Here is a 25,612-nt window from a genome sequence, read left to right on the forward strand (position 1 = left end):
GTAAATCCCACACGCACACACTGTATCAGAGAGTGAGTAAATCCCACAGACACACTGTATCAGAGAGTGAGTAAATCCCACACACACTATCAGAGTGTGAGTAAATCCCACACTCACACACTGTATCAGAGAGTGAGTAAATCCCACACTCGCACTGTATCAGAGAGTGAGTAAATCCCACACTCACACACTGTATCAGAGAGAGAGTAAATCCCACACTCACACTGTATCTGAGAGTGAGTAAATCCCACACTCACACACTGTATCAGAGTGAGTAAATCCCACACTCACACACTGTATCAGAGAGAGAGTAAATCCCACACTCACACTGTATCTGAGAGTGAATAAATCCCACACTCACACACTGTATCAGAGAGTGAGTAAATCCCACACTCACACACTGTATCCGTGAGTGAGTAAATCGCACACTCACACACTGTATCAGAGAGTGAGTAAATCCCACACTCACACACTGTATCAGAGAGTGAGTAAATCCCACACTCACACACTGTATCAGAGAGTGAGTAAATCCCACACTCACACACTGTATCAGAGAGAGAGTAAATCCCACACTCACACACTGTATCAGAGAGTGAGTAAATCCCACACTCACACACTGTATCAGAGAGTGAGTAAATCACATACACACTGTTTCAGAGAGTGAGTAAATCCCACACTCACACACTGTATCAGAGAGTGAGTAAATCACACACTCACACTGTATCAGAGAGTGAGTAAATCCCACACTCACACACTGTATCAGAGAGTGAGTAAATCCCACACGCACACACTGTATCAGAGAGTGAGTGAATCCCACAGACACACAGTATCAGAGAGAGAGTAAATCCCACAGACACACTGGATCAGAGAGTGAGTGTATCCCACAGACACACTGTATCAGAGAGTGAGTAAATCCCCCAGACACACTGTATCAGAGAGTGAGTAAATCCCACACGCACACACTGTATCAGAGAGTGAGTAAATCCCACAGACACACTGTATCAGAGAGTGAGTAAATCCCACACACACTATCAGAGAGTGAGTAAATCCCACACTCACACACTGTATCAGAGAGGAAGTACATCCCACACTCACACACTGTATCAGAGAGTGAGTAAATCCCACACACACACACTGTATCAGAGAGTGAGAAAATCCCACACTCACACACTGTATCAGAGAGTGAGTAAATCCCACACTCGCACACTGTGTCAGAGAGTGAGTAAATCCCACACTCACACACTGTATCAGAGAGTGAGTAAATCCCACACTCACACACTGTATCAGAGAGTGAGTAAATCCCACACTCACACACTGTATCAGAGAGTGAGTAAATCCCACACTCACACACTGTATCAGAGAGAGAGTAAATCCCACACTCACACACTGTATCAGAGAGTGAGTAAATCCCACACTCACACACTGTATCAGAGAGTGAGTAAACCCCACACTCACACACTGTATCAGAGAGTGAGTAAATCCCACACTCACACACTGTATCAGAGAGTGAGTAAATCACACACTCACACTGTATCAGAGAGTGAGTAAATCCCACACTCACACACTGTATCAGAGTGAGTAAATCCCACACTCACACACTGTATCAGAGAGTGAGTAAATCCCACATGCACACACTGTATCAGAGAGTGAGTAAATCCCACACGCACACACTGTATCAGAGAGTGAGTGAATCCCACAGACACACTGTATCAGAGAGAGAGTAAATCCCACAGACACACTGGATCAGAGAGTGAGTGTATCCCACAGACACACTGTATCAGAGAGTGAGTAAATCCCCCAGACACACTGTATCAGAGAGTGAGTAAATCCCACACGCACACACTGTATCAGAGAGTGAGTAAATCCCACAGACACACTGTATCAGAGAGTGAGTAAATCCCACACTCACACACTGTATCAGAGAGTGAGTAAATCACACACACACTGTTTCAGAGAGTGAGTAAATCCCACACTCACACACTGTATCAGAGAGTGAGTAAATCCCACACTCACACACTGTATCAGAGAGTGAGTAAATCCCACACTCGCACTGTATCAGAGAGTGAGCAAATCCCACACTCACACACTGTATCAGAGAGTGAGTAAATCCCACACTCACACACTGTATCAGAGAGGGTGTAAATCACACACACACTGTTTCAGAGAGTGAGTAAATCCCACACTCACACACTGTATCAGAGAGTGAGTAAATCCCACACACTCACACTGTATCAGAGAGTGAGTAAATCCCACACTCACACACTGTATCAGAGAGTGAGTAAATCCCACACACTCACACTGTATCAGAGAGTGAGTAAATCCCACACTCACACACTGTATCAGAGAGTGAGTAAATCCCACACTCACACACTGTATCAGAGAGCGAGTAAATCCCATACTCAAACTCTATCAGGGAGTGAGTAAATCCCACACTCACACACTGTATCAGAGAGTGAGTAAATCCCACAGACACACTGTATCAGAGAGTGAGTAAATCCCACACACACTATCAGAGAGTGAGTAAATCCCACACTCACACACTGTATCAGAGAGTGAGTAAATCCCACACTCACACACTGTATCAGAGAGGAAGTACATCCCACACTCACACACTGTATCAGAGAGTGAGTAAATCCCACACTCACACACTGTATCAGAGAGTGAGTAAATCCCACACTCGCACTGTATCAGAGAGTGAGTAAATCCCACACTCACACACTGTATCAGAGAGAGAGAGTAAATCCCACACTCACACTGTATCTGAGAGTGAGTAAATCCCACACTCACACACTGTATCAGAGTGAGTAAATTCAACACTCACACACTGTATCAGAGAGAGAGTAAATCTCACACTCACACTGTATCTGAGAGTGAATAAATCCCACACTCACACACTGTATCAGAGAGTGAGTAAAGCCCACACTCACACACTGTATCCGTGAGTGAGTAAATCGCACACTCACACACTGTATCAGAGAGTGAGTAAATCCCACACTCACACACTGTATCAGAGAGTGAGTAAATCCCACACTCACACACTGTACCAGAGAGTGAGTAAATCCCACACTCACACACTGTATCAGAGAGAGAGTAAATCCCACACTCACACACTGTATCAGAGAGTGAGTAAATCCCACACTCACACACTGTATCAGAGAGTGAGTAAATCACACACACACTGTATCAGAGAGTGAGTAAATCCCACACTCACACACTGTATCAGAGAGTGAGTAAATCACACACTCACACACTGTATCAGAGAGAGAGTAAATCCCACACTCACACTGTATCTGAGAGTGAATAAATCCCACACTCACACACTGTATCAGAGAGTGAGTAAATCCCACACTCACACACTGTATCCGTGAGTGAGTAAATCCCACACTCACACTGTATCTGAGAGTGAATAAATCCCACACTCACACACTGTATCAGAGAGTGAGTAAATCCCACACTCACACACTGTATCCGTGAGTGAGTAAATCCCACACTCACACACTGTATCAGAGAGTGAGTAAATCCCACACTCACACACTGTATCAGAGAGAGAGTAAATCCCACACTCACACACTGTATCAGAGAGTGAGTAAATCCCACACTCACACACTGTATCAGAGAGTGAGTAAATCACACACACACTGTATCAGAGAGTGAGTAAATCCCACACTCACACACTGTATCAGAGAGTGAGTAAATCCCACACTCACACACTGTATCAGAGTGAGTAAATCCCACACTCACACACTGTATCAGAGAGTGAGTAAATCCCACATGCACACACTGTATCAGAGAGTGAATAAATCCCACACACACACTGTGTCAGAGAGTGAGTAAATCCCACACTCACACACTGTATCAGAGAGTGAGTGAATCCCACAGACACACTGTATCAGAGAGAGAGTAAATCCCACAGACACACTGGATCAGAGAGTGAGTGTATCCCACAGACACACTGTATCAGAGAGTGAGTAAATCCCCCAGACACACTGTATCAGAGAGTGAGTAAATCCCACACGCACACACTGTATCAGAGAGTGAGTAAATCCCACAGACACACTGTATCAGAGAGTGAGTAAATCCCACACACACTATCAGAGAGTGAGTAAATCCCACACTCACACACTGTATCAGAGAGTGAGTAAATCCCACACTCACACACTGTATCAGAGAGTGAGTAAATCCCACACTCACACACTGTATCAGAGAGTGAGTGAATCCCACAGACACACTGTATCAGAGAGAGAGTAAATCCCACAGACACACTGGATCAGAGAGTGAGTGTATCCCACAGACACACTGTATCAGAGAGTGAGTAAATCCCCCAGACACACTGTATCAGAGAGTGAGTAAATCCCACACGCACACACTGTATCAGAGAGTGAGTAAATCCCACAGGCACACTGTATCAGAGAGTGAGTAAATCCCACACACACTATCAGAGAGTGAGTAAATCCCACACTCACACACTGTGTCAGAGAGTGAGTAAATCCCACACTCACACACTGTATCAGAGAGTGAGTAAATCCCACACTCACACACTGTATCAGAGAGTGAGCAAATCCCACACTCACACTGTATCTGAGAGTGAGTAAATCCCACACTCACACACTGTATCAGAGAGTGAGTAAATCCCACACTCACACACTGTATCAGAGAGTGAGCAAATCCCACACTCACACTGTGTCAGAGAGTGAGTAAATCCCACACTCACACACTGTATCAGAGAGTGAGTAAATCCCACACTCGCACTGTATCAGAGAGTGAGTAAATCCCACACTCACACACTGTATCAGAGAGAGAGTAAATCCCACACTCACACTGTATCTGAGAGTGAGTAAATCCCACACTCACACACTGTATCAGAGTGAGTAAATCCCACACTCACACACTGTATCAGAGAGTAAATCCCACACTCACACTGTATCTGAGAGTGAATAAATCCCACACTCACACACTGTATCAGAGAGTGAGTAAATCCCACACTCACACACTGTATCCGTGAGTGAGTAAATCCCACACTCACACACTGTATCAGAGAGTGAGTAAATCGCACACTCACACACTGTATCAGAGAGTGAGTAAATCCCACACTCACACACTGTATCAGAGAGTGAGTAAATCCCACACTCACACACTGTATCAGAGAGTGAGTAAATCCCACACTCACACACTGTATCAGAGAGTGAGTAAATCACACACACACTGTATCAGAGAGTGAGTAAATCCCACACTCACACACTGTATCAGAGAGTGAGTAAATCACACACTCACACTGTATCAGAGAGTGAGTAAATCCCACACGCACACACTGTATCAGAGAGTGAGTGAATCCCACAGACACACTGTATCAGAGAGAGAGTAAATCCCACAGACACACTGGATCAGAGAGTGAGTGTATCCCACAGACACACTGTATCAGAGAGTGAGTAAATCCCCCAGACACACTGTATCAGAGAGTGAGTAAATCCCACACACACTATCAGAGAGTGAGTAAATCCCACACACACACTGTATCAGAGAGTGAGTAAATCCCACACTCACACACTGTATCAGAGAGTGAGTAAATCCCACACTCACACACTGTATCAGAGAGTGAGTAAATCCCACACACACACTGTATCAGAGAGTGAGTAAATCCCACACTCACACTGTATCAGAGAGTGAGTAAATCCCACACTCACACACTGTATCAGAGAGTGAGTAAATCCCACACTCACACACTGTATCAGAGAGTGAGTAAATCTCACACTCGCACACTGTATCAGAGTGAGTAAATCCCACACTCACACACTGTATCAGAGAGTGAGTAAATCCCACACGCACACACAGTATCAGAGAGTGAGTAAATCCCACACACACACACTGTATCAGAGAGTGAGTAAATCCCACACTCACACACTGTATCAGAGAATGAGTAAATCCCACACTCACACAGTGTATCAGAGAGTGAGTAAATCCCACACTCACACACTGTATCAGAGAGTGAGTAAATCCCACACTCACACACTGTATCAGAGAGTGAGTAAATCCCACACTCACACTGTATCACAGAGTGAGTAAATCCCACACTCACACACTGTATCAGAGAGTGAGTAAATCCCACACTCACACACTGTATCAGAGAGTGAGTAAATCCCACACTCACACACTGTATCAGAGAGTGAGTAAATCCCACACACACTGGATCAGAGAGTGAGTAAATCCCACACACACACACTGTATCAGAGAGTGAGAAAATCCCACACTCACACACTGTATCAGAGAGTGAGTAAATCCCACACTCGCACACTGTGTCAGAGAGTGAGTAAATCCCACACTCACACACTGCATCAGAGAGTGAGTAAATCCCACACTCGCACTGTATCAGGGAGTGAGTAAATCCCACACTCACACACTGTATCAGAGAGTGAGTAAATCCCACACTCGCACACTGTGTCAGAGAGAGAGTAAATCCCATACTCACACTGTATCTGAGAGTGAGTAAATCCCACACTCACACACTGTATCAGAGTGAGTAAATCCCACACTCACACACTGCATCAGAGAGAGAGTAAATCCCACACTCACACTGTATCTGAGAGTGAATAAATCCCACACTCACACACTGTATCAGAGAGTGAGTAAATCCCACACTCACACACTGTATCCGTGAGTGAGTAAATCGCACACTCACACACTGTATCAGAGAGTGAGTAAATCCCACACTCACACACTGTATCAGAGAGTGAGTAAATCCCACACTCTCACACTGTATCAGAGAGTGAGTAAATCCCACACTCTCACACTGTATCAGAGAGTGAGTAAATCCCACACTCTCACACTGTATCAGTGCATGAGTAAATCCCACACTCTCACACTGTATCAGAGTGAGTAAATCCCACACTCACACACTGTATCAGAGAGTGAGTAAATCCCACACTCACACACTGTATCAGAGAGTGAGTAAATCCCACACTCACACACTGTATCAGAGAGTGAGTAAATCCCACACTCACACACTGTATCAGAGAGTGAGTGAATCCCACAGACACACTGTATCAGAGAGAGAGTAAATCCCACAGACACACTGGATCAGAGAGTGAGTGTATCCCACAGACACACTGTATCAGAGAGTGAGTAAATCCCCCAGACACACTGTATCAGAGAGTGAGTAAATCCCACACGCACACACTGTATCAGAGAGTGAGTAAATCCCACAGACACACTGTATCAGAAAGTGAGTAAATCCCACACACACTATCAGAGAGTGAGTAAATCCCACACTCACACACTGTATCAGTGAGTGAGTAAATCCCACACTCACACACTGTATCAGAGAGGAAGTAAATCCCACACTCACACACTGTATCAGAGTGAGTAAATCCCACACGCACACACTGTATCAGAGAGTGAGTGAATCCCACAGACACACTGTATCAGAGAGTGAGTAAATCCCACACGCACACACTGTATCAGAGAGTGAGTAAATCCCACAGACACACTGTATCAGAGAGTGAGTAAATCCCACACTCACACTATCAGAGAGTGAGTAAATCCCACACTCACACACTGTATCAGAGAGTGAGTAAATCCCACACTCACACAGTATCAGAGAGTGAGTAAATCCCACACTCTCACACTGTATCAGAGAGGGAGTAAATCCCACACTCACACACTGTATCAGAGTGAGTAAATCCCACAGACACACTGTATCAGAGAGTGAGTAAATCCCACACTCACTATCAGAGAGTAATTCCCACACTCACACACTGTAATGAGAGAATCAGTAAATCCCACACTCACACACTATCAGAGAGTGTGTAAATCCCACACTCTCACACTGTATCTGACAGTCAGTAAACCCCACACTCACACACTGTATCAGTGAGTGAGTAAATCCCACACTCACGCACAGTATCGGAGAGTGAGTAAATCCCACACTCACACACTGTATCAGAGAGTGAGTAAATCCCACACTCACACACATTACAAGACACTCACAGTTCCTGAAGGAATCCCAGACTGCCGCACAATCCCTCTCACCGACAGCTAGGTCACATTTCCCGGTGAATCTTTACACATTGACAAACTGGGACTGGAGACATTCTTTCTGAAATGGATTCCCTGTTTGTAGTAAGAAGGTTTCTGATTGGTGGAAATTCCTAAATGTGATTGGTCTGTTTACATCTCCAGTCAAATAAGCAGAACGTAACTGGCTGTCCACATTTTCACAATGTCCAATCACAATCATTCCTTTCCCCATTCCTCATTAGCATAGATGTGAGGCTCTGTCTATTTAATCAGCGCTCGGAAGGGGTTTGCTTTATTTCTGGGTGAAATTGACGATGGCTGACGAGAAGAAACCAACATCGAAACCAGCTTCCAAGAAGGGAGCCAAGAAAGTCATTAAGAAACCGGCAGGAAAGGGCGGCAAGAAGCGGCGAAGGTCGAGGAAGGAGAGTTACTCCATCTACATCTACAAAGTGATGAAGCAGGTTCACCCCGACACCGGCATCTCCTCCAAGGCCATGAGCATCATGAACTCGTTCGTCAACGATATTTTCGAGCGCATCGCGGGTGAGGCTTCCCGCCTGGCCCATTACAACAAGCGCAGCACCATCAGCTCCCGGGAGATCCAGACCGCCGTGCGCCTGCTGCTGCCCGGGGAACTGGCCAAGCACGCCGTGTCGGAAGGGACAAAGGCGGTGACCAAGTACACCAGCTCCAAGTAAAACTCCACAAGGACTGAAAACCACCCCAAACACAACGGCTCTTTTAAGAGCCACCCACAATCTCTGTGAAAAAGCTGCACCATCTTTTCCAGCATTGACTTGATGAGAAATCTCTTTGTGGAGGATAGAGATTTGTCCCGTTCCAGAATGTTGTGAATGTGGCTTCATACCCGCCCGTCACAGACACTTTCACACAGAAGAGAATCAAACAGAATTGAGAGCGGATTTTAAACTCTGTCTGGCATTTGTGACGGACAATGAGGAGAAACACAATTTCAGGAGGGAATTATTTCTATTTAATGATAACCATATTCAGAGTTTAACAACTGGTGAGTTAAATTAATAAGGAAATTATTATTTTTTTCTTTCGGGTGATGTGTTTCCCGCTCTCGGGACACAGTAAAGGCGGGAATTGAGAGGTTATTTTCGGGCTGATCTGTTTGTTCCGCAGTTTTCCCAGGGGACGGAACCAGCGAGATTTGAGCACACACAGGACCTGAGTCCATTGCCGCGCTTTAAGATCTGCCTCTCCCCGGCCCTCCCTATTCTCCGGACACAAAGCTGCCTGTTCCACCGGCTGGATAGAGTCGGGGATTCTCTCCACACTTCCCAGTAACATTCCCGGCCGCTTTCAGGAGAGAGGTTCCGAAATCAGCCCTTTCTCTCTGTCCCTGTGAAGCCTGTGTGAAGGAGTTGGTTGGTAATCTCGATGTTTCTGCTTTTGCAGTGAGCTGAGATTTGCTCCGTTTTAAATTGCTGAACGGGGTCGCCGGTTACAGAGAAGAGATTGACAAAATCAAACTGTTCCGAAAATAGCGCCCGGATTCTGGGAGGGAAAATAGTTTCCTGAACATTGAGCCGTTCCGTTATTTGGGATTTTCCTGAACTGAAATTGGCGGGAGTTTCGAATTTGAAAATGTCAGCCAATCAAAACCTCCACATTCTTCTCCCTGGCCTGTGATTGGTTAATTGTTGACTGTCCTTGAGTTTTAAATATAATTTGTTTCCACCGACAAATACCAGAATATTCTGAAGATGAATAAATGTGATGTTTCCTCCAAACAAGTTTTTGGGAAGAGTGTCGCCAGCTCCTTGTCACACACAATCCGTACATTGTCACTGACAGAGCAAAGAGACACAGACAGATCATCAGTTCCACAGTCTCAGGCAGCAGAAATCGTTCCAGGGACACAGTTTCAACCCATCAATCAAACAGCAGGAGAGACAGACGCTGTGTCCATGTCACCCTAACACAGTACCACTGACAGGAGGCCCCATAAATCCCAGTGCAAATTCTCACCCATTCTCATCACCACTGTATCAGTTCCACAATGGAGCAGCTTAGTGAAATAATCAATATCAGAGAAAACTGACACATGGATTCCGGTTAAGAATTACACAATTAATCTTAATAATGTACTCTGAGATTCGAGTTAAATACCAGCCACATCACTCACATCAGGGGTGGCTGTACTAATCCTCCGAGTGTGTCCTCTCAAATAGATTAGTTGCAAACACAAATATCAGGTGCATTCTCAGATTGAGATATGCTGAAAGCGACAAAGTTTATGAAAATAAAAGATACAATCTCATTTCGCTGACTATGAACTGAGCTGTAACTTGCAAACTATTGCAAAATCCTCACTGAATCTGTTCCAGATGGAAGATACTGCAGCAATTCCAGACTGTGGTCCATTTTACATTCATGTCAAAATGTTGACTCCGAATCAGACTGAGTGTCACAGATCAAATCATGTGTACAACCTGAGTTTAACTTCCAGAGCAATCCAGTATCAGATTGAAGGTTACATTATCTTTCACAATTGTGTTCTGATATTAAATGCTGGCCCAAAATTCTCACATTGTTTGCTTCAAACCTCCCACAGCAATGGTTTCTTTCTGTGCTGGAAATTTACGTGGAATGAATGCAAACTTATAAACTGTCCCAGAGATTGAAAGGTCACATCCTGAATCGCATCCTCCCACTGAGTCACAGAGCCTGACAGGTACAGGATAATCCCCAAACACATGTTTAGATTAAGATCCATCCTCACACTGAGTCCTGGAGCATGACAGATTCAGGATAATTCTCAAACGGTTGTTCAGAGTAAGATGCTGAAAGACACTGTACTCACTCATAAATAGCAATCACAAAAAGCAATCAGACTCAACAATTGTACCTCTGAGAGATTTAGAAATGGTTAAAAGACTCTCAGAGAGGAAACAATAATGACATACAAACGGAAGACTGCGTGCACACACACCACACAAACGTATTCCCATACACACACACAGGCATACACACAGAGCTTTACACACGTATACACAGAGATACACACACAGTGTACAGGCCCACACACATTATACATACAGTTGCACACACACAGATACACAAACATAGACACACAGGTATATACACGTGTACACACACAGTATACAGAGTCACACGCGTTATACACACACAGTTGTACACACCCGCACACACAGGTATACACACACAGGCACATAAACATTCACACAAATTCTCAAATACACACACATATATAGAAACACGCATGTGCTCACAGACACAGATATACACAGAGACAGATACATTACATCAGAGAAATAATTAATCCAGCTGCAGTGAAGTAACAGAGATATAGTTCCAATACAGGATGGTGAGTGGCTGGAGGAGAGCCTCCAGGTCGCGGTGTCGGCCGCCCTTGTCCCTCTCTAGATGGTGGTGGATGTGGGTTTGGAAGGTGTTGCCAAAGGAGCCTTGGTGACTTCCTGCAGTGAATCCTGTAGCTGGTATACATGCTGCCACTCTGCATCAGTGGTGGAGCGAGTGAGTGTTTATGGATGGGGTACCGATCAAGCAGGATGCCTGGTCCTAGATGGTGTCAAACCTATTCAGTGTTGTTGAAATTGCAACTATTAAAGGAAATGGAAATTATTCCAATACATTCCTGATTTATGCTGTGTCGACAGGGTTTGGGGAGTCAGGGAGTGAGTGCCTCGCCACAGGAGTCCGAGTCTTTGGCCTGCCTTCTAGCCACAGTATTTATATGACCAGTTCAGTTTCTGGCCAATGGCAATCAGTCAGATGTTGGCAGTGGGGTTTCAGTGATGGGAATTCCGGTGAATGTCAAGGGGCGATGGTTAGATTCTCACTTATTAGAGATGGTCTTTGCCTGGAACTTTTCAGCCCAAGCCTGGATATTGTCCAGGTTGCTGCATTTGGACATGGACTGTTTCATTAACAGAGGAGTTGTGAATGGTGCTGAACATTCTGCAATCATGGAAAGCCTGTGTGTGTTTGCAGCATTTACAGCGTGTGTCCCTGTGTGAGTAAATGCCATTTCAGACATTGGTTGCACAAATTAAGTGTTTGCTGGAACCCTCTTCCAGCCGAGTAAAAAACCCGTTTCCTGGAAAGAAATGTCAGATACACTTGTGGTGAGAAGCTAAATGTTTCTTTTTACTGTAACGGAAAGTATAAAAAATAACTAGCAGAGAATGGTTTCGATCCATCGACCTCTGGGTTATGGGCCCAGCACACTCTGCTCTATGATTATTAGTATTGCGTTGAAGCGACACAATTCCTCACTTCCGCAATGTTGTTCATCAGGACCACATGTGCTCGACAGCGCACCCTGGCGGCACAATTCCACTGTGTCACTCACCAACAATTGAACACACACACACACACGCGCAGCAGCTGGACACTGTCACCTTACACAAGAAAACACACACGCACACAAGCATCGACTGACTGATCATATATAGAAAGTGCTCCCATTAAGTTCCAGTGTTCTCTGTCTTCAGGTGACGCCCCGGAGGACTGGAGAATAGCCAATGTTGTTCCTTTGTTTAAGAAGGGGAGCAAGGATAATGCAGGGACCTACAGGCCGGTGAGCCTTACGTCAATGTTAGGGAAATTACTGGAGAGAATTCTTCGAGACAGGATCTACTCCCATTTGGAAACAAATGGACGTATTAGAGAGAGGCAGCACGGTTTTGTGAAGGGGAGGTCGTGTCGCACTAACTTGACAGAGTTTTTCGAAGAGGTCACAACGATGATTGATGCACGGAGGGCAGTGGATGTTGTCTATATGGACTTCAGTAAAGCATTTGACAAGATCCCTCATGGCAGACTGGTACAAAAGGTGAAGAAGTCACACGGGATCAGGGGTGAGCTGGCAAGATGGATACAGACGTGGCTAGGTCATAGAAGGCAGAGAGTAGCAATGGAAGGGTGCGTTTCTGATTGGAGGGCTATGTCTAGTGGTGTTCCGCAGGGATCAGTGCTGGGACCTTTGCTGTTCATAGTATATATAAATGATTTGGAGGAAAATGTAACGGGTCTGATTAGTAAGTTTGCAGACAACAAAAAGGTTGGTGGAATTGCGGATAGCGTGAGGACTGTCAGAGGATACAGCAGGATTTAGATCGTTTGGAGACTTGGGTGGAGAGATGGCAGATGGAGTTTAATCCGGACAAATGTGAGGTAATGCATTTTGGAAGGTCTAATGCAGGTAGGGAATATACAGTGAAATGTAGAACCCTCAAGAGTATTGACAGTCAGAGAGATCGAGGTGTACAGGTCCACAGGTCACTGAAAGGGGCAACACAGGTGGAGAAGGTAGTCAAGAAGGCGTACGGCATGCTTGCCTTCATTGGCCGGGGCATTGAGTATAAGAATTGGCAAGTCATGTTGCAGCTGTATAGGACCTTATATAAGCCACACTTGGAGTATAGTGTTCAATTCTGGTCGCCACACTACCAGAAGGATGTGGAGGCTTTAGAGAGGGTGCAGAAGAAATTTGCCAGGATGTTGCCTGGTATGGAGGGCATTAGCTATGAGGAGCAGTTAAATAAATTTGGTTTGTTCTCCCTGGAACAACGGAGGTTGAGGGGAGACCTGAAAGAGGCCTACAAAATTATGAGGGGCATAGACAGAGTGGATAGTCAGAGGCTTTTTCCCAGGGTAGAGAGGTCAATTACTAGGGGGCATAGGTTTAAGGTGTGAGGGGCAAGGTTTACAGGAGATGTACGAGGCAAGTTTTTTACACAGAGGGTAGTGGGTGCCTGGAACTCGCTGCCAGATGAGGTGGTGGAAGCAGGGGCGATAGTGACATTGAAGGGCATCTTGACAAATACATGAATAGGATGGGAATATAGGGATACGGACCCAGGAAGACTAGAAGATTTTAGTTCAGATGGGCAACATGGTCGGCTCAGGCTTGGAGGGCCGAAGGGCCTGTTACACTGCTGTACTTTTCTTTGTCTTTGTTCTTTGTTGTAAAACCTCCCCTCTTTCCTCTTGTGTAACTGTGTTATCTGCATCTTCACTCTGTTATTGAAAGGTCTTCCCTGATGTTAATTAAACTGCTTTCCGATATTTCAGTATATTCTCTCCCGCTGAACTGTGATTTCTACTGTGGAACCGAGATCTCTACTGTGTAACTGCTCTCTGCTGTGGAATATGATCTCTGCTGTGAACTGTGCCTCTGCTGGGAAACGGCGACCTCTCCTGTGGAAATGTACTCTCTGCTGTGAAACTGTGCTCTATGATGTGTTACTGTGTTCTCTGCTGTGGGACTGTGTTCTCTGCCGTAAACTGTGTGCTCTGCTGAGAAACTGCGATCTCTCCAGTGGAAATGTACTCTCTGCTGTGAAACTGTGCTCTCTGCTGTGAAACTGTGCTCTCTGCTGTGGAAATGTACTCTCTGCTGTGAAACTGCTCTCTGCTGAGGAAACGTGGACCAGATGTGATGCAGCTGAGGATGCTGAGTGATGTAACGTGGACATGGTGAAGTTACTGGCCAGAAATTTCCGAATTCTATTTTTGTTTTTAATGGACAGCTACAATCCACGTGTTTATTCTAGGACACAACAATGAATAAAAATGAATCAGTGCTGAGCACAATTCTAACATCCCACACCTCCAGTTTGTTCTTATTGAGAACCCCGTCCTCGATGGAAGCTTTTGCTCTACGAATCAGACCACCACCTCCTGGGAATACAGCAGCGATACCTCCAAGATCTGATCTGTAACAGAATCACAGAATAATACAGTGTCCCCTTGTGACTGAAGGGAACAGGTGCTCCCTATCCGCCCTGTCTATACCTATCATAATCTTGTACGCCTCGATGAGATCACCCCTCAGTCATCTCTGTTCCCGCAAGAGAGAGAAAACAAGCCTATCCAACCTCTCTTCATATCCTAAATGCTACATCCCAAGCAACATCCTGCTGAATCACCTCTGCAACGCACCCAGTGCAGTCACATATTTCCTAGAATGTGGTGACCAGAATTGCACATGGTACTCCAGCTGTGACCTCCCCAACATTCTATTCAACTCCACCATGACCTCTCTGCTTTTGTAATCCATGCCCCGATTGATAAAGACAAGTATCTCAAATGTCTTTTCCACCACCCTATTAACCTTGCCTTCAGAGATCTATGACCTTTGTTCCTCAGGACTTCCCAGTGTCAGGCCATTCACATTAGTTCTACAATAATAATATAATATTCTTCATTGTCACAAATAGGCTTATATTAACACCTCAATGATGTTACTGCGAAAATCCCTACCAAATGGATCACATCTAATTTTTCAGCGTTAAATTCCATCAGCCACTTTTCTGCCCATTTGACCATCACGTCTGTATCTTCCTATAACTCAAGACACTCAACCGCACTGTGGGTTGAAACTCAGTGAAAGGATTTCACATTCCTCTCGGAATCAGAACACCACCTCAATCCCAACATTCAGCTTGGGTGGGCAGACAAGACAACGTCCTTCCCGCAGGCCCCCCAGCACAGACTGGATAATATCCCAAACTCGTATCCTGCTATTGTCACATTGCTCCACCACCTTGTTCTCTTCACAAAACTCCAGGAACCTCAACCCAAATCCTCAGACCTTTGATTATCTCTTCAAACAACATATTGTCCCTGATTAAGTTCATCCTGGGAAGAGGGGCTCGGTATTCCGAGTTTCTCTGCAGCCATCCGGTTGCTGTTGATGGACCAAAAGAGGCCTCACGCCTGAAAGAAAGCCTCTCTCACAGCCCTGTGAGCGTGTCTCCATTAGACGGTGTAGTCAATACCTGCAGAGTAGATAACAATGAGGAGAAGGGTGAGCAATTTCAGCGTCACAATTCTCTGGATACAGAGCATTCAAAATATAATATTATTGAAAATACTGAACTGATCCTCTGGGAGCAGGACTCAAGTCAAAGGGGAAAATCCAGTGGGTTTCTAGTGGAAAGATTGAACAACTGGATGATGGCAGCTGAAATCAGTCCTTGCGTTACAATCTCTGTAGATATTCTACTGAATTTAACCCTGCAAAAGGCATATTTTCCGACTAGAAATCCAACACATTTTCCCCTGTTGTGGAGGAAGTTCTCAATCGCACAGGTGGTCAAACGGAATAAGGCTGGGCTGGGATTTGAGTCCAGATTTTTCTTCAGTGAACAGACACTTTACCGGACGAAGCTACAGAGTCTGAGGATGTTCAGCTAATCACAAGGGAATACTGGAAATACTGTACAGATCTGTCGTATCTGTGAAAAGAGAAATAGTTAACATTTCATAACCTGACCTTTCGTTGGAACGACCTGTTTCTCTCTCCACAGAAGCTACCGGATCAACTGAATATTTCCAGCATTTTCTGTCTTTGTTTCGGGTTTGCAGCATCCGCAGTATTTTGCTTTTGGGTCAAAGGACAATGAGTTGCCTTTCCTGCCCTGAGGGTTATTGCAGGTCTCTCTGGCTGTGATTGTCGCTGATTCGGCCAAACATTTACAGTCTAACATTAATTGACCGCGAGAATGGGCGGTGAGGGGATTCTGGAACCGCTGCAAGTCCATATGGTGTATGTACACACACAGTGCTGTTAGGGAGGGGTTCCAGGTTTGGATGGTGCCTCGCGGAGGAAAAGTCAATTTCAGGAGTGGGATTCGAGCCCTGACCTCCAGAGGAGACTGCGACCTGCGCTCGGCCATCCTGACCGAAATCGGGTGGTCTTTCCGAGGGTCGGTACTGGCTCCATGGGCCGAATGGCCTCCGTCTGCACTGGAGGCATTCTATGATTACTGAAATAGGGTGAAAATGGCAGCATCAGGACACAAGGACAAGTTAAGGTCTCAGGCGAGAGGAAGTGTCCTGTGTAATGACACATAGAATGTACATTTATTGTGGACTGGTGCCGTCTCCTGGCTGAACGGGAGCCGTGCGACACGGACACTTTCATTCAGGAGCATTTTAAATTGGAGTGAAATAACTTCCGCAAAGTAAGTATTTGTTACGAAACAGTTAATCAAACTGATCTAAAGAACCAAAAGGACACGTCTCCAGTCAGTGAGCGATGGTGGTATAGTGGTCAGCATAGCTGCCTTCCAAGCAGTTGACCCGGGTTCGATTCCCGGGCATCGCAACAATAAATTTGCAATTTTTGCTCCTCTTTGTGAGTTTCAAACTGAGGAAGAGAAAGTTTCTCACTCAGAATTTAGTGGCAAGTACAGCGAGGAGTGAAATAAGTAACTTTCTCAACATTTTTAATGTGGTTTCAATATGGACAGTGTTCGACTATTCAACACCCAAGCCCTCCGACAAAAGCTAAAAATCACAGCATTTTCACTTCAGCCTCATGAAGTGGACCAAACAGAGACACAACAGACACGTTACAGACCAGGATGGGATTTGAAGCCACGTGTACAGAGCACAATGGATTATTGTGCATCACCTTAACCACGTGGTACAGCTGCTTTACTTCATGGTCCTTTAATATCCCTCAATCTGACTTCTCTGCGTTTCTTTCGCACAGTTCGGTATAAATAAAACATAAATCTATGAGGAGAAACCCGCAATGGCCCGCACTTGGGCTTGTGGCGCAGCGGTAGCGCGTCTGACTCCAGATCAAAAAGTTGCGTGTTCAAATCACGTCAACCTCAGGATGTTTTTCTGCCGCTGGTTCCAGGAATTTCTCTCTGTGGGAATGTTCCTGAAATGACTCCGTTCAAAGCCACAATGCTGGTGTATCTTTCCGGATATTTCAGATTGACCCGCTCAGTTTATATTTTTGAGCAGTTTCATCAAACATTCGGATAGCTCAGTCGGTAGAGCATGGGAGTCTACCTCCCAGGATCGAGGGTTCGAGCCGCACGTTGGCCGCTTCCATATTATTATCTGAGAATATTGAACCAACTGTGCTAACCATTGTGCTACCGTGCTGCCCAAACAGTTGGTTCAATCTCACTGCTCGTGGGTGAGACCAGAACTACTGGGCAGTTAAAAACAAGGATGTCGCTCTTTTTCGGACGGAGATGAGGAGATTTCTCCCTCTCAGAGAGTTGTGCGACTTTGGAACTCTGCCTCAGAAGGCCGCGGAAGCGGGACATTGATTATTTTTAAGGCGGAGATGGGGAAATTCTTGTTCAGCAAAGAAATCAAATGTTTATCGGGGTTGCATACAACCATTGCATTCAGCCAGTTACCTGGGTGCACGAGCGTGCGGTTTTTTATTTGATAAATCAGTTCCACACCATAGTGAAACGGTCTTAAAATGTCGTTTTCATTTCTTCACGTGTTCTCCACTGATATATTCGCTGCAATAACTTCTCTGGGCACAAAGCACTGTGGCTTCACAGTGCCAGGGTACCAGGTTCGATTCACTGTCTGTGCGGAGTCTGCACTTTCTGCCCGTGTCTGCGTGGGTTTCCTCCGGGTGCTCCGGATTCCTCCCACAGTGCAAAGTCGTGGATTAGGTGGATTGGCCGTCCTAAATTGCACTCAGTGCCCATACGTTACATACGGGACCAGTCTTCATAAATAGAAGCGTCATCCGGGCCCTGGGTCACTGCCCATGTGGAGTTTGCTCATTCTTCCCATGTGTGCCTGGGTTTCACCCCCCACAACCCAAAGATGTGCAAGGTCTGTGGATTGGCCACGCAAAATTGGCCCTTAATCGGAAAAAAAAGAATTGGGTACTCTAAATTTACACAGAACTAAATAAATAAATAGAACCGCCGAGCACAAAGGCAAGGCCACTCTGGAGATTCTTCATAAAATGCTGCAACAGAAATAGACAATGTTGGATAACTCGGCTGGTCTGGCAGCATCTGTGGAGAGAGAAACAGAGTTACAGTTTCCAGTCCAGTCTGACCCTGCTTCCCATTCTCTGTTTCCCGCTCCACAGATGCTGCCAGGTCTGCTGAGATTTTCCAGCTCTGGGCGACTGACCGGGACACGGTGGGCGGAATGGCCGCACCCTGTGCTGGAACCATTCTATGATTCTATAATTCTAGTAAGATGTCTTACAACACCAGGTTAAAGTCCAGCAGGTTTGTTTCGATTTCACTAGCTTTCGGAGAGCTGCTCCTTCCTCAGGTGAATGAAGAGGTATGGTCCACAAACATATATATAGACAGATTCAAAGATGCCCGACAATGCTTGGAATGCGAGCATTAGCAGGTGATTAAATCTTTACAGATCCAGAGATGGGGTAACCCCATGTTAAAGAGGTGTGAATTGTGTCAAGCCATCATCTATAATTCTAAACTGTCCTCGTAATTGAAACCTTCTATGCCTGTATCATTCTGATGTGGACATGCCGGCGTTGGACTGAGGTTAAAGAGGTGTGAATTGTGTCAAGCCAGGACAGTTGGTAGGATTTCACAGGCCAGATGGTGGGGGATGAATGTAATGCGACATGAATCCCAGGTCCCGGTTGAGGCCGCACTCATGTGTGCGGAACTTGGCTATAAGCTTCTGCTCAGCGATTCTGCGTTGTTGCGCGTCCTGAAGGCTGCCTTGGAGAACGCTTACCCGGAGATCAGAGGCTGAATGCCCTTGACTGCTGAAGTGTTCCCGACTGGAAGAGAACATTCCTGCCTGGTGATTGTCGCACGATGTCCGTTCATTCGTTGTCGCAGCGTCTGCATGGTCTCGCCAATGTATCATGCTTCGGGACACCGTTTCCTGCAGCGTATGAGGTAGACATCATTGGCCGAGTCGCACGAGTATGTACCGCGTACCTGGTGGGTGGTGTTCTCATGTGTAATGGTGGTATCCATGTCGATGATCTGACACGTCTTGCAGAGATTGCCATGTCAGGGTTGTGTGGTGTCGTGGTCACTGTTCTGAAGGCTGGGTAGTTTGCTGCAAACAATGGTTTGTTTGAGGTTGTGCGGTTATTTGAAGGCAAGTAGTGGAGGTGTGGGGATGACCTTGGCAAGATGTTCATCTTCATCGATGATGTGTTGAAGGCTGTGAAGAAGATGTCGTAGTTTCTCCGCTCCGGGAAAGTACTGGACGACGAAGGGTATTCTCTCGGTTGTGTCCCATGTTTGTCTTCTGAGGAGGTCAGTGCATTTTTTTGCTGTGGCGCGTTGGAACTGTCGATCGATGAGTCGAGCGCCATATCCCGTTCATACGAAGGCATCTTTCAACATCTGTAGATGTCTGTTACGCTCCTCCTCGTCTGAGCAGATCCTGTGTATACGGAGAGCTTGTCCATCGGGGATGGCTTCTTTAATGTGTTTAGGGTGGAAGCTGGAGAAGTGTGAGGTTATCCGTGGGTTTGCGGTAAAGCGAAGTGCTGAGGTGACCGCCCTTGATGGAGACGAGTGTGTCCAAGAATGCAACTGATTTTGGAGAGTAGTCCATGGTGAGCCTGATGGTTGGATGGAACTTATGGATGTCATCGTGCAGTCGTTTCAGTGATTCTTCGCCGTGGGTCCAAAGGAAAAAGTTGCCAGAATGCAACTCTCCAATTGGATACTTCACGTCCTCAGATCTTAGACTTTCAATACCATCGTCTGAGGAACAGGTAGAGCGGTATATCGGACCTTGCTGATTAGAGCAAACTGATCAATGCAGCAATGAGAAGCTCCTTAACCACCAGCGGTTTTGACAAGGATGGCACTCAGATACAGGACTCTGGCTGGGGGTCAAAAGTAGGGAAAGCATGTCTTGTTTGAAATGTAATAAAGATGAAGACAGACTTTAAGTCGATTTGTGCACGGATCTTAGTTTGTGCGTCAACGCATCAGGATGGCCGAGCGGTCTAAGGCGCTGCGTTCAGGTCGCAGTCTCTTCTGGAGGCGTGGGTTCGAATCCCACTCCTGATATTGTCTTTTCCTCCACGAGGTTAAATTTCTCCAGCAAAATTTTCAAGCTCAGGAAGATCCAATACCTCCCTTTCAATGGAAAAGCGTTGGTCTCAGGACATGAGATTCCAGCTTAAATATGCACAGCAAGACCCCACCGGCAGGACCCCACCGGCAGAAGCCCAGCTCATGACTCGGCAATCTGCTTCAGTGAGTCTGGTTGAGGAATTCATATTGATCCCAAGAGAAGGGTAAAATTCTTCTTCTCTTGTAAATAGTCTGGCAGGTTGAATTGTTCACATCCGTCCAAAAGGGTACTTTGGGAACTCGGTTTCTATTGTGATTCATTGCTCGATAAAGCTTCATTTCCTTATTGGCCCCCTGGAGTTATTACTGGATATCGCTATATATCTATATTGCCCCTCTGTGGGGTACTACTGGATAATGCTTCCCGTGCAGTTTTGACTACGGGTCACCTGGACACGAAACGTCAGCTCATTTCTCTCCCTCCAGATGCTGTCAGATCTGCTGAGACTTTAAAGCATTTTCTCTGTGGTTCCCTATGTGTGAGCTTTACAATGTTGCAATGTGTCATGCTGTCTCTTTCATTCTTGGGACTAATGTCGGGATGAGACTGCAAGAAAGTTTCTGATAGCTATTTGCTGCAAAGCAAACAGGAACGCGTATTATGTTTACTTTTGTTGTGAGGGAGAATGCAAATAGCAGAGAATACCCTCGATTCCTCGACCTCGGGCTAATCGCCCTGCACGCTTCCGCTGCGCACTCTGCTCCTTAAACCAGGAGCTACAACATTACTGCCCTGCGGTAACCACACAATTATTCACTTCCGCATTTTTCTCTTTCAACAAGAACACACGTTTGAGCACACTGATTCTGGTCAGCACAGTTCAGATAATTAACTTTCGTGCGGAATGGTTGTTCTGTGAAGGGGATGTGATTTCTTCTGTGACGTTGTTCTGATGGAAAAGTGGGGAGTGACTGGAGTCACCTTTATAAAATGAAGTTCGAGGCGGCAGTTTCATCTCTCTGGGAACATTGATCACGCTGTTACAGACTTCCTCAAACTTTGCCTCAAGTCCGACCACAAAAATAAAGAGCACCGAGCAGAGTGGCGCAGCGGAAGCGTGCTGTGCCCATAACCCAGAGTTCGATGGATCGAAACCATCCTCTGCTATTCATATTCTCAATCACACCAAACGGGAAAAAGTTGCTATTTGTCAGCAGCACATCTGCCTTTTTCTTTATTGGTACCAAAGTTTTACTTTCAGTTTTATCCACTCTTTGACACCTGTTCTTCAACTAGCCACAGTACAGTCGAGGTGACTAAGTTGACTTCTCCCTGAACACTCTTCTGCCGCCTCGACTGGATGAACGTTCACCTGATTGGACAGTGGAGGGGTTCTTCGGCTACTTGTCTGTGAGAGCAGCACCGGAAGCAGCTGTGGAGAGAGATTGCAGTTGCCAGAATGCAACTCTCCAATTGGATACTTCACGTCCTCAGATCTTAGACTTTCAATACCATCGCCTGAGGAACAGGTAGAGCGGTATATGGGACCTTGCTGATTAGAGCAAACTGATCAATGCAGCAATGAGAAGCTCCTTAACCACCAGCGGTTTGGACAAGGATGGCACTCAGATACAGGACTCTGGCTGGGGTTCAAAAGTAGGGAAAGCATGTCTTGTTTGAAATGTAATAAGGATGAAGACAGACTTTAAGTCGATTTGTGCACGGATCTTAGCTTGTGCGTCAACGCATCAGGATGGCCGAGCGGTCTAAGGCGCTGCGTTCAGGTCGCAGTCTCTTCTGGAGGCGTGGGTTCGAATCCCACTCCTGATTTTGTCTTTTCCTCCACGAGGTTAAATTTCTCCAGCAAAATTTTCAAACTCAGGAAGATCCAATACCTCCCTTTCAATGGAAAAGCGTTGGTCTCAGGACATGAGATTCCTGCTTAAATATGCACAGCAAGACCCCACCGGCAGGACCCCACCGGCAGAAGCCCAGCTCATGACTCGACAATCTGCTTCGGTGATTCTGATTGAGGAATTCATATTGATCCAAACAGAAGGGTAAAATTCGTCTTCTCTTGTAAATAGTCTGGCAGGTTGGATTGTTCACATCCGGCAAGAGGGGACATTGGGAACTCGGCTTCTATTGTGATTCCTTGCTCGATAAAGCTTCATTTCCTTATTGGCCCCCCGTGAGTTATTACTGGATATCGCTATATATCTATATTGCCCCTCTGTGGGGTACTACTGGATAATGCTTCCCGTGCAGTTTTGACTAAGGGTCACCTGGACACGAAACGTCAGCTCATTTCTCTCCCTCCAGATGCTGTCAGATCTGCTGAGACTTTAAAGCATTTTCTCTGTGGTTCCCTATGTGTGAGATTTACAATGTTGTAATGTGTCATGCTGTCTCTTTCATTCTTGGGACTAATGCCGGGATGAGACTGCAAGAAAGATTCTGATAGCTATTTGCTGCAAAGCAAACAGGAACGCGTGTTATGTTTACTTTTGTTGTGAGGGAGAATGTAAATAGCAGAGAATACCCTCGATTCCTCGACCTCGGGCTAATAGCCCAGCACGCTTCCGCTGCGCACTCTGCTCCTTAAACCAGGAGCTCCAACATTACTGCCCTGCGGTAACCACACAATTATTCACTTCCGCATTTTTTTCTTTCAACAAGAACACACGTTTGAGCACACTGATACTGGTCAGCACAGTTCAGATAATTAACATTCGTGCGGAATGGTTGTTCTATGGAAGGTGATGTGATTTCTTCTGTGACGTTGTTCTGATGGGAAAGTGGGGAGTGACTGGAATCACCTTTATAAAATGAAGTTCGGGGCGGCAGTTTCATCTCTCTGGGAACATTGATCACGCAGTTACAGACTTCCTCAAACTTTGCCTCAAGTCCGACCACAGAAATAAAGAGCATCGAGCAGAGTGGCGCAGCGGAAGCGTGCTGGGCCCATAACCCAGAGGTCGATGGAACGAAACCATCCTCTGCTATTCGTGCTCTCAATCACACCAAACGGAAAAAAGTTGCTATTTGTCAGCAGCACATCTGCCTTTTTCTTTATTGGTACCAAAGTTTTGCTTTCAGTCTTATCCACGCTTTGACACCTGTCCTTCAGCTCACCACAGTGCAGTCGAGGTGACGAAGTTGACTTCTCCCTGAACAATCTTCTGCCACCTCGACTGGATGAACGTTCACCTGATTGGACACTGGAGGGGTTCTTCGGCTACTTGTCTGTGAGAGCAGCACCGGAAGCAGCTGTGGAAAGAGATTGCAGTCGCCAGAATGCAACTCTCCAATTAGACACTTCAGGTCGCTCAGATCTTAGACTTTCAATACCTTCGTCTGAGGAACAGGTAGAGCGGGATATTGGACCTTGCTGATTAGAGCAAACTGATCAATGCCGAGCGGTCTAAGCTGCTGCGTTTAGATCGAAGTCTCCACTTGCGGCGTGGGTTCGACTCCCATTCCTAATATTGACTTTTTCTCCATGAGGTTAAATTCCTCCAGCAAGATTTTCAACATCAGGAAGATCCAATACCTCCCTTTGAGTGGAAAAGCGTTGGTCTCAGGACATGAGATTCCTGTTTAAATACACACAGCAAGACCACACAGGCAAAAGCGCAGTTAATGCCTCGATAATCTGCTTCAGTGACTCTGGTTGAGGAATTAATATTGAGCACAGGACTCCGGGTAAAATTCGTCTTATCTTCTTGTAAATAGTCTGGCTGGTTAGAGTGTTCACATCCGTCCGAGAGGGGAAGTTGGAAACTCGGTTTCTATTGTGATTTCCTGCTGGATAAAACTTTATTTCCTTATTGGCCCCCTGTGAGGTATTACTGGATAACGTTATTTCTCTATATTGCCCCTCTGTTGGGTACTATTGGATAACGTTTCCAGTCCAGCTTTGACAAACAGTTACCTGGACTTTAAAGCATTTTCTCTGTGGTTCCCTATGTGTGAGCTTTACAATGTTGTAATGTGTCATGCTATCTCCTTCATTCTTGGGACAAATGTCGGGATGAGACTGCAAGAATGTTTCTGATAGGTATTTGCTGCAAAGCAAACAGGAACGTGCGTTATGTTTTCTTTTTGTGTCAGGGAGAATGTAAATAGCAGAGAATAGCCACGATTCCCTGACGTCGGGCTGATGCCCCAACACGCTTCCGCTGCGGCACTCTGCTGCTTAAACCAGGAGCTACGATTTACTGCCCTGCGGTAGCCACACAGGTATTCACTTCCTCATTTTTTCTTTCAACTAGAACACACGTTTGAGCACAGTAATTCTGGTCAGCAAATTTCAGATAATTTACTTGCGTTCTGAATGTTGTTCTGTGAAGGTGATGTGATTTCTTGTGTGACGTTGTTCTGATGATAAAGTGGGGAGTGACTGGAATCATCTTCATAGAATGAAGTTCGGGGCGGCAGTTTCACCTCTCTGGGAACATTGATCACGCTGTTAGAGATTTCTTCAAACTTTGCCTCAAGTCCGACCCCGGACAGGGTCAAGCACGAGCAGCGTGGAGCAGCGGCCCATAACCCAGAGGTCGATGGATCGAAACCATCTTCTGCTATTCATATTCTCAATCACACCAAACGGAAACAAGTCGCTATTTGTCAGCAGCACATCTACCTTTTTCTTTATTAGTATCAACGTTTTACTTACAGTCTGATCCGCTCTTTGACACCTGTTCTTCAGCTACCCACAGTATAGTCGAAGTGACAAAGTTGACTTCTCCCAGAACACTCTTCTGGC

At 45.8% G+C, this 25,612-nt stretch overlaps 1 long non-coding RNA gene and 3 other non-coding genes across 4 annotated transcripts in view; all 4 read left to right on the plus strand.

Annotated features, from left to right (window-relative positions):
- LOC140400034 (uncharacterized) overlaps positions 1 to 14,638 on the plus strand; it is a 45,014-nt gene extending 30,376 nt beyond the window's left edge. The window contains exon 2 of the long non-coding RNA XR_011937990.1: positions 14,104 to 14,638. This is a non-coding gene — a long non-coding RNA (uncharacterized lncRNA). The remainder of the gene's footprint in view (positions 1 to 14,103) is intronic.
- Positions 14,639 to 17,071: 2,433 nt separating this feature from the next.
- trnag-ucc (transfer RNA glycine (anticodon UCC)) lies at positions 17,072 to 17,143 on the plus strand. Its single transcript has one exon. It is a non-coding gene; the product is annotated as a tRNA-Gly (tRNA).
- A 3,611-nt stretch (positions 17,144 to 20,754) lies between these two features.
- Positions 20,755 to 20,837, plus strand: trnal-cag (transfer RNA leucine (anticodon CAG)). The gene has a single exon. It is a non-coding gene; the product is annotated as a tRNA-Leu (tRNA).
- Positions 20,838 to 22,591: 1,754 nt separating this feature from the next.
- trnal-cag (transfer RNA leucine (anticodon CAG)) lies at positions 22,592 to 22,674 on the plus strand. Its single transcript has one exon. It is a non-coding gene; the product is annotated as a tRNA-Leu (tRNA).
- The last annotated feature ends 2,938 nt before the right edge of the window (positions 22,675 to 25,612 follow it).

Source organism: Scyliorhinus torazame, chromosome 24 (genome assembly GCF_047496885.1).
Source record: "Scyliorhinus torazame isolate Kashiwa2021f chromosome 24, sScyTor2.1, whole genome shotgun sequence".
NCBI classification, from domain to species: domain Eukaryota; kingdom Metazoa; phylum Chordata; class Chondrichthyes; order Carcharhiniformes; family Scyliorhinidae; genus Scyliorhinus; species Scyliorhinus torazame.